We start from the raw sequence: 9,060 nt of genomic DNA, 5'->3' as shown, positions 1-9,060 counted from the left end.
AATCGGGGCAAGAATATTTCAGGCGTGATGGTAGGCGTTATACCTTTACTCCAGGATCGCACCTCCGCTTTATTGAGGCCCATGGATTCATTAAAGTATCATTCACCACTTTTTCGACCAAAAGCCTCTATTAGGGTACGTTTGGTTGACAATATTTTTCATGAAAAATGTATTTTTTACCTAAATTCTTTACCTAAATTCTTACTTTTGTGCTAATTGATTGACATTTTTCTACTTTTGGTAATGTGACTATAGTTTTCTCATTAAGGAAAATATTTTCTTTCAGGGAATTATAATTTTATTTTTTAAGGAATCATCTCTCTCTCTCTCTCTCTCATTTATCTCTCTCTCTCTCTCTTATATATTCAACAATAAAAAATGGACAAATATAATATTTTCTAGATCGAAAACTAAATCAAATATACACATTTAATTAATAATTTCCATATAAATAAGTTCTAGACAATTCAATTGTCTCGAATTTATTTTCTTTTTTTACAAATTACATGCTTGCAATCAAACGTACTCTTACTGTTATTGGAAAAGTTTTGTAATACAAATTTTTTAAAGAATATGTAACTAAAGAGTATGACAAGTTTTGAATTTATGTACAAATTATTTTAAGAATTAGCTTTTGCCAAATGGAATCAAACTGCTCATGATATAGGTATGTCGGAGACTGCTTCTGAGTTCTTGCACTTGGAAAGAATACAATTGCAAACCCTCTGTCATATTATCTGCGGGCTCTGTCTATGAGATTTTCTAACCAGGTTAGAGCGCGATTTATTATCCAGTACTTAGCTTCATTTAAATATTGGCTGTGAGATTGTATTTTTTAATAGGAACCAATCGATTTTTCTACGTGAAAATTTGGTTAAATTTCTCCACTACTTTTGCACAAGAGCAACACATAATTTGAAACGTGTATTGTCATTACATAATGTTAATAAAATGAAAACAAGAGTTCATGTTTAAACCAAGTTACTTTATTTTGAGACAATACCTCATGAGTTTTATGATAATATGAGACACTTCTCCTCTAGGTTTAAAAATAGTACTAACTGCAATTTAATTTGTTCACTTTAATAACAAGTTAATACCATACACAATTCTTTGGATGAGAAGGCACTACCGGAGTCACCAGAGTATATATATGTTTCCATCTCCAAGTTTGTTGGTAAAAACCGAGCAAAATTAAATTATAAATCCAGAAAGTTGAGGTGATTTAAATGAATTTCAAATATTATACTGGCAAGAGTTTTGTGGTATTATGATTTATGAGTTGTTTGTTGAATGAATTGGTATATAATTTCAACATTTTAAAAAGCATAAGTGTGGAACTCAAACTTCAAGTTTTATGAGCCGAAACGAGCCTAGGAGTAGAAAAAGTTTCCTTATTTTTAATTAAAAATCTAAAATCTAAAATCATTAATAATTAAAAAAATACATATCAAACATTTATAATTATAAAATATTATATTTACTTAATAATTCTTGCAATTAATCAATTATACAATTTTTCAAGTTTTCAAAATAGGAAACTTAGATTATTTTTCATAGTTTCAATTTTCAACTATACAAATCTTATTTTAATTGATTTATTGGAACTTGATACATGCTTTTGAAAATTCCAACAAAAGGACAAGTCTGAAAATCATATTTATATAATGTAGATAGCAACGTAGCTAAATCTTATCTAACTTTTTTATCGGATAAAGTCATTTTTTACTTTTGTACGGATATAGTTTTTTAAAAACTTGAAACTAAAGTCAAATAAAGGCTTCTTCTAAAAAGGAAAAGAATTAAAAAATAATAATAAGGCATGCCAAGTTGTGCATTGAAGATCAACTTGATAGTGTACCACTTAATTGTCAAGGCATTACATTTCGTCCGCGCCTCTCACTAGGCGCCGCCTAAGTGCATTTTATAGAACAATGATTATTATTCCTTCTAATCAAAAGTACATGCATGCAAATACAATAAAAATCGTGACTTTTTAGTGTAAACTAGTGGATAGAGTTTCGACTTACTAAAACTAAGGTATACACATAAAAATATGTACAAATTGACTTACTAAAATGTAGAAATTAGAAACAAAATGAAGTGAGGCAAGAGAATGTAACTCTCTTTAAAACAAATTTCGTTTCTTGCATTGGTGCTAACATGATTGTTGATGATAGAAATCTAATCAACAAATCATACCCACCTAGCTATAATTTTCACATCCTACACTCACTAGTTTTGATGCTCAAATTGGAGCAAAAAGGAAAATAGTTATTTTGAGAGGGAGACATTTGAATTGTATATCAATATTTTCAAATGATGGGATATTTATAGATGTCTCTCTGAACCTTGGGATAATTTAGTCATTTTGGAAGAATGATGGATGGCAATTTCTCATTAGCTTAAAAATAACTACTTTTATAACAAGTGCCATGCTTTATGTGCATTTTGACAACCTAGACAAAGGAGGGGTTTGTATTTTATTTTATGCGAACCTTTCATGCCTTATTTCCCTTCACACATTGCTATATGCTTCGTTGCGAATGCAATAGGGTTCGTGGAGTAGAAATTTTGGAGTTAACAAATATATATTTCCCGAAATCTAATTTTAATATTAATATTAATATTACAACTTGTAATTTCTTTTGATGCATTTGCAAGCCTATTGTTGTTTATATGTACTTTTCGTTAGTGGTGATTGATGTTGGTCATTTTGAGGAGACATACTACGATTACTACTATTATTTGAGTGTGTTGTAGTGCTTTTTCTTGTATTTCTAGGCTAGTGGCTTATAAGTATTTAATGTACGCGTTAGATATGTTTAATCGAGTCTGTTCATTTTGAATTCTTAATAAGGCGCTTTCTAATATTCTATGGCTTCGATTGCCTATGTAATTTGGTCGGCTATGGTTTATCTAAACACACAATATAATGATTCATGTTTCTTTATGGAACCTATAAATACGTTATTCCTCTTTGTGGGTTTCTTTCTTACATCTTTTGCTATTCGTCCCTCTTAGCAACATCATATCCTTTGTCATCATGTCGTCCCAAAGTCTCAAAATATTTCTCAAGGCTCTAAGATTGAAGGTTCTAGACTCCAGGATTTGTCCCTGATGAACCTCCCTCTTTTGATGAATCCAACGAACTTGTGACCTAGTCACATCTTTAGCGAATCCTTCATCATCTAGGGCAATCCCAGCACTTCCTAATAGAGGTAGCAATTCCTAACCTAGGGTTAATGAGGTTCGTATGACTTCGACTGCCAGGGATAGAGAGACTTTTGAAGCCTCAAAAATATTTTAAAATATTACTGAGAAAGATTTGGGTGAAATTTGAGATTTCTTTGGTGTTCCTAATACTGTAGAGTTGATTTTTCCTGGCTTCCCCATGATTATATAGCCATTCATAAGCATTCGATGGACATGGGGCTCAAGCTTCCTTTTCACCCTTTCTATTTATCATTCGTTAAAAGCAGGAAATACAACGTACCACAAAAGGGACATTACGATTTCACTCTCCACTCTCCTAAAACATGCCCAAAATTCATCAACAAACCCAATAAAAATACATAACTAGGAGGAAAGCTTTTTCTTTGGGAGCTTCATCCCAATGACCCTTACCTTATTCTGGTTATGCTTTGTCCTTATAATGAATGCAGTAAGTGTTCTGCCTTTATTTGTCCTTCTTTTGGGCTTATTTGATTATATTCACTCAGAAAAATTGATAGCTCTTCTTCGAGGTCAAGCCCTCAAAGAACTTTGCACTTTGGAAGTGCCTATTCTTAATTTGAATTTCGAGGCTCTCGAAGCTGATGTGCTACTAAGTTCCTCCAAGGTTTCATGACATCAGTATTTAGATTACTCTAGGTAAACTAATGTATTAGTTTTTTTTACATAGAAGGACTTTTTCTTGTCTTTTTGGAAAATATTAAATTTTTCCATTGAAAGCCCAAGAATAGTTTTCAAAACTTTTTCAAAGATTTGTCCAAATATACGCAAGTTGAGAATGAATAAGTCGATCAAATAAAAATGCACAAATACAAAAGCAATAAGTAAAAGGGAAGAGAGTGTGTAAATGATGTAATTGTGGAGATTCAATCCTAACCAACGATCTATTTCCTCTGTTACCAAGTTCTCCATCACAAGCAATGCATTTTCACTAAATTTGATTGATTTATGGTGTAATCCAAACCATTGCAATGCTTTCGATGACATATAAAAAAAGAAAAGAAAAAGGAGCATTGATCCTTATATAATATTAAGCTTTCTAAGATTTCAATATAACCCACAAATTTGAAGAGAAATGATTTTATAATTTGAGACTTCTCTCTTAGTAAATGATAAAATCAAAATTAAGTACAAAGAGAGAAATATGGTAACACATAATAAATAGTAATGAATGAAGCTTAAGTGTTAGGTAAGAAAAACTTTAATGAGAAAAATGATTTTCAAAGGTTGATTCAATCAAGAGTTTTTCAAAGTAATGTAATTGATTAGGATGAATAAGATATATTGATTTAATTTAGCTCAAGAGTATCTTACTTAATGTCCTCTCAAAAGCATAAAATGAATGTAAAGTGAAATGATATTTATAACAGTCAAAATGCCAAACTTTTTGACTAATTGGACAAATCAACCCGATGTCCACTTTCTGAACATGACAACCAAACTAGCCGTCATGTGTTAAAATCCAGGACCTTTAAAAAAGTGACACTGGACGAACCAGACGTTCGCTTGGATAGACTTTTTCGGATTTTTCTTTCTTGATTGATTTGAAAAATGTTGGTTTTTGAAAGACTTTTTCACTTTATTTTTCAAGGTAATATTGTAAAAACTTCAAATATCAAGTTGAAATTCTTTTAAAATAACAATTTTTATGCAAGCATTTTTGTAAAGTGATTTTTTTTTTCATGCATAAATATTCATTCTTTGAGCTTTTAATAATTCATTGCTAAGGATTAAAACATTTTACACTTACATATGAATCCTAAATATCTAAATCTAGTATCTTCGATGTTTAATTGCTAAAGTTCTTTGTCTTCGTGTGATTTGCTTCCATCTCAATTTTTGTTGATCGTCCAATTTGAGTCTTTTGGTAGTAATCTTTTTATCTATAATTGATCAACTTTGCAACAATAGTGATGAAAACTTGAATTCAATTTGTTAGAGATAAAACAATTTGTTTGTTATAATTAAAACATGAAGTCAACCATAAGTGAACAATTTCCCATTTTCTGATTATGGCAAACAAAGATGATTTGCAACACTTTGATAAAGCACATTATTAAGAAAAACACTTTAGATATCACATATAATTTGTATATTCCCTCTATCTTTTTATACATATATGTTCCCTTTCTTTTATACATCAAGCATATCACATTTGTTAAACACCTATATATATAAATTCATGGACCTATCATTAATTAACTTATTCTTCAATTAATTGGTGTGCAATGACATCGATACTTTACATAAACTAAGCACCGGTGCCTATTAGATCATTTCCGTATGTATATATATATAGTTTTCCTTTTGGCAATAGTAAAAAGCACGTAAGTGGGGATCGAAGCCATGCAAGATTAAGAACACAACCATAGGCACAAGTGATATCAAGTAAATTCTATCGAAAAATAATATAAGATGTCCAAAACATAAAAATAGCTGTCATTCGGAATAAAATAGGCTAGATGGAATAAGTATAAAGAGGTATCCAAAATATATAAATGTAATACAAAATCAATGACTATGACTTCGGAGGAGGAAAGTGAGCGTAGGAATGAACATAGAAGGCATCCTGTTGAGTCTGTATTGTCGTCTGTTGAGCTTGAATGGCATTATGTTGGGCTTGTATAGTAGCCTGTTGAACTTGCAATTGGTGAAGCATGTAGCCAAGGCCATCAACTAAGGATGTAAGGGAATCAATACGGGTGTTTAGAAGATTGTAGTGGTCCTAAGTAAAAGTGATTCGTCATATTTCTATGCTCGTTCTGTATCCAGGCCATTTTTAGCACTTCATAGCACTCATCTATATCATGACCTTTGGTACAATGGATTTTGTAAAATTTTCCTCTCTATCGTTCAAAAGATAGGTATGCTTTGTCACTATCTTGCAAGGAACAAATGCACCCATCATGCCCATGGACTCCCTGGAGCTATGAAATTGTGATCTAGATATTCCATATGCAAACATCATCGCGTCTCATTTAATTTTCCCATCTTGGTTCTTTTCCATCGTCCTCCAATTTTCCATCACCCTCTAATTCTCTAGGATGTCATCTACCTAGATCTCATTAAGTATAGGATCTATTAATTGGAAGGAGAATGGATACCTTTTGCCTGCCTCTATCTAGTAGGAGGTGTTCATCAATAAATCGGTCCACAGTGCATTCCTTGCATCTTCATCTAGAGCAATCATGCTAGCGAGCATTTTGACTTTAAATTGAGTATAATAACTTCTAAGGGATCCTCCTTCCTTTTCCTTTTTGCTATTTAACCTTGTAGTCAATTGCCTTATTTCGGGACTTGCTCGTTGATGAAGAAGATAGTCATTTGTCAAATCTACTGATAGTTGATGCATACCTTCAAGTCTTTTATGCGAACGATCATAATAAGAACCGTTATAGTTTCCCATCTTCAGATTCTTCCATTGGTTATACCTCCAGTCATAAGAGTTTTCCTTGTTTGTCACTTTCTGCCTAAGCAAGACTGTAAGTTTTGATGTCCGCAAATTGTTATTACATTTGGGGAAAACTTAGCATCAGACTCTCCTGTTATCCTTGTATTAACTCTTTTTTGGATTCTTATACTTAACACGCAGATATGTTACGCTGCAAATGCCTTTAGTTTCTCTATCATTTCATGGATTGTCTATGTAGCATGCGTTCCTTTCTGTTGATGATGGCGCCAAATAGGGAAAATATTGGCATGACATCCTATAGGCATTTTCTCTCCTCCTCTTTGAATTAACATCACTTTTGACTAAATAATTCCTAGATTTTTCTGTCTCTATTCTATTTATCCTTCCTGATCCTTATAACCTTTCAATTCTAACAAAGAAGTTTGTGATTTTCTTTGTTCTGAATTTCCATAGGTGGCCCCAATTTGTTGACGATAGATATTCGATCAATAAATCCTACTCATCTAGCTATAATTTTCACTTTCTAAACTCACTAGTGTTGATGCTCAAATAGGAAGAAAATAGCTACTCCAGAGGGGAGATATTTGAATTGTATGCATTTATCTTCAACTGAATGGGTGTTTATAGATTTTCCTCCAAACCTTGGGGTAATTTGGTCCTTTTAGAAGAATGATAAATGACGGTTCCTTATTGGCTATCAATAATAATTTCGTTACAAGTGTCATGCTTTACGTGGATTTCAATAAACATTGGTTAGCTTAGCGAATGAGTGATTCATATTTTAATATATGCGAACCTTTCATGCTTTCTTTCCCTTCGCATATTGCTATATACTTAGCGATGAATGTGATAGGGTTCGCTAAGGAATTTTGTTTTGTTTTTTTTTTTTTTGTTTTTTTAAGAGTGAACAAGGATCAAATAGATGCGTGTCTTCCAAGATTCAACTTTATCCATAATTAATGTAGCACAATAATAATTTCACCAAGAAAACCAAAGCTTTATTATACTCTTCTAGAACAGAAGATATTGAATATTAAATATCAAACAAGAAACTTAAAAATAATTTTAAAATTATTTAGACATAATTTAGAAAATGAAAGAGAAAAAGAATGCATCCTCAGACCCCCGTCAGGGAGCTTTTTCTAAAATTGTGTGCCGAAGACTTTTTAAGAAATTCTAAGATGTAGGACTGGGCATGGTCCAATTCGGTTCCAAACCAAAAATTCTAGGTATTTAGTAAGTGGAATCGTCGAGTCCACATATAATTATGGAATTATTCAAGTTTGGTTTGGTTTGATTCTGTGAGAAGGAGGGAAGCAAGAAGAGAAGAAAGGGAAAAGAAGGCAAGCAGCGCCTAGGCGCTGCATGGACAGCGCCTAGGCGCTGCCCTGTTTCTGCTGCAGCAGAAACTGGGCGCCTAGGCGCCATGTCCAGGCGCCCCGAATGCAGAAGGGAAGCAGAATATTGGCGCCTAGGCGCCACTTCCATGGCGCCTAGGCGCCCCGGCATGTATATATATATGCATTTTTTCCCTCTTTAAAACACAACTCACACAACACAAGACCTAGAGAGAAAAGGAGAGAATTTTTACAAGTTGAAGGTGTTCATCTTGGGTATAAATTCAAAGGTATTTTCTTTCTTGGGGATTAACTTGAGGCTTGTTCAAGTAATCCTAACACATTGATTATCATATATTCCATTGGATTCATTTCTTCCTCATTTTCTTGTTCTTCATGTATTTTGGATTTTTCACTTTGCCAACTTAGTTTGTTTCTTGGGCATTCATTGGGAATTGTTTTCCCAACAATTTGGTATCAGAGCTCCTTCCAAAATCAAGGTGGTTAAGCTTCGATTTTGTGGTGAGTTGCTTGAACTTTGTTGTGCACAAGGTGTTTGTGAAAATTCCCAAGTGAACTTTTGTGATTTATTTTCGGTAAACAAGTGAGTAAATCATGTCTACTAGAGGAATGGTGAAGATTGGGAAGTATGAGATAGAAAAATTCAATGGGAAGAATGATTTTTCATATTGGAGAATGCAAATGAAAAATTTGTTGATTTCTCAAAAGTTGCACAAGGCATTGGCGGGAAAGGAGAAGAAGCACGTTGATATGTCGGACGAGGATTGGGAAGAGTTAGATCTTGAGGCACGAGCGTCTATCATTCTTTGCCTTGAAAGAGATGTTGCTTTCTTAGTTGATAGTGAGGTAACGGTGGCGGAGGTGTGGACAAAGTTGGAGGCAAACTTCATGACGAAGACTCTAACAAATCGGATCTACTTGAAGTCCAAATTGTATACTTGCAAGATGGATGAAGGTACACCAATCCGGGAGTACGTCAACAAGTTTGATAGGATCATATCGGACTTGAAGGACATTGATGTGGATGTAGATGATGAGGATCAAGCACTTCTACTA

Source organism: Olea europaea, unplaced genomic scaffold (genome assembly GCF_002742605.1).
Source record: "Olea europaea var. sylvestris unplaced genomic scaffold, O_europaea_v1 scaffold997, whole genome shotgun sequence".
Taxonomy (NCBI): domain Eukaryota; kingdom Viridiplantae; phylum Streptophyta; class Magnoliopsida; order Lamiales; family Oleaceae; genus Olea; species Olea europaea.
This window is presented reverse-complemented; position numbering follows the sequence as displayed.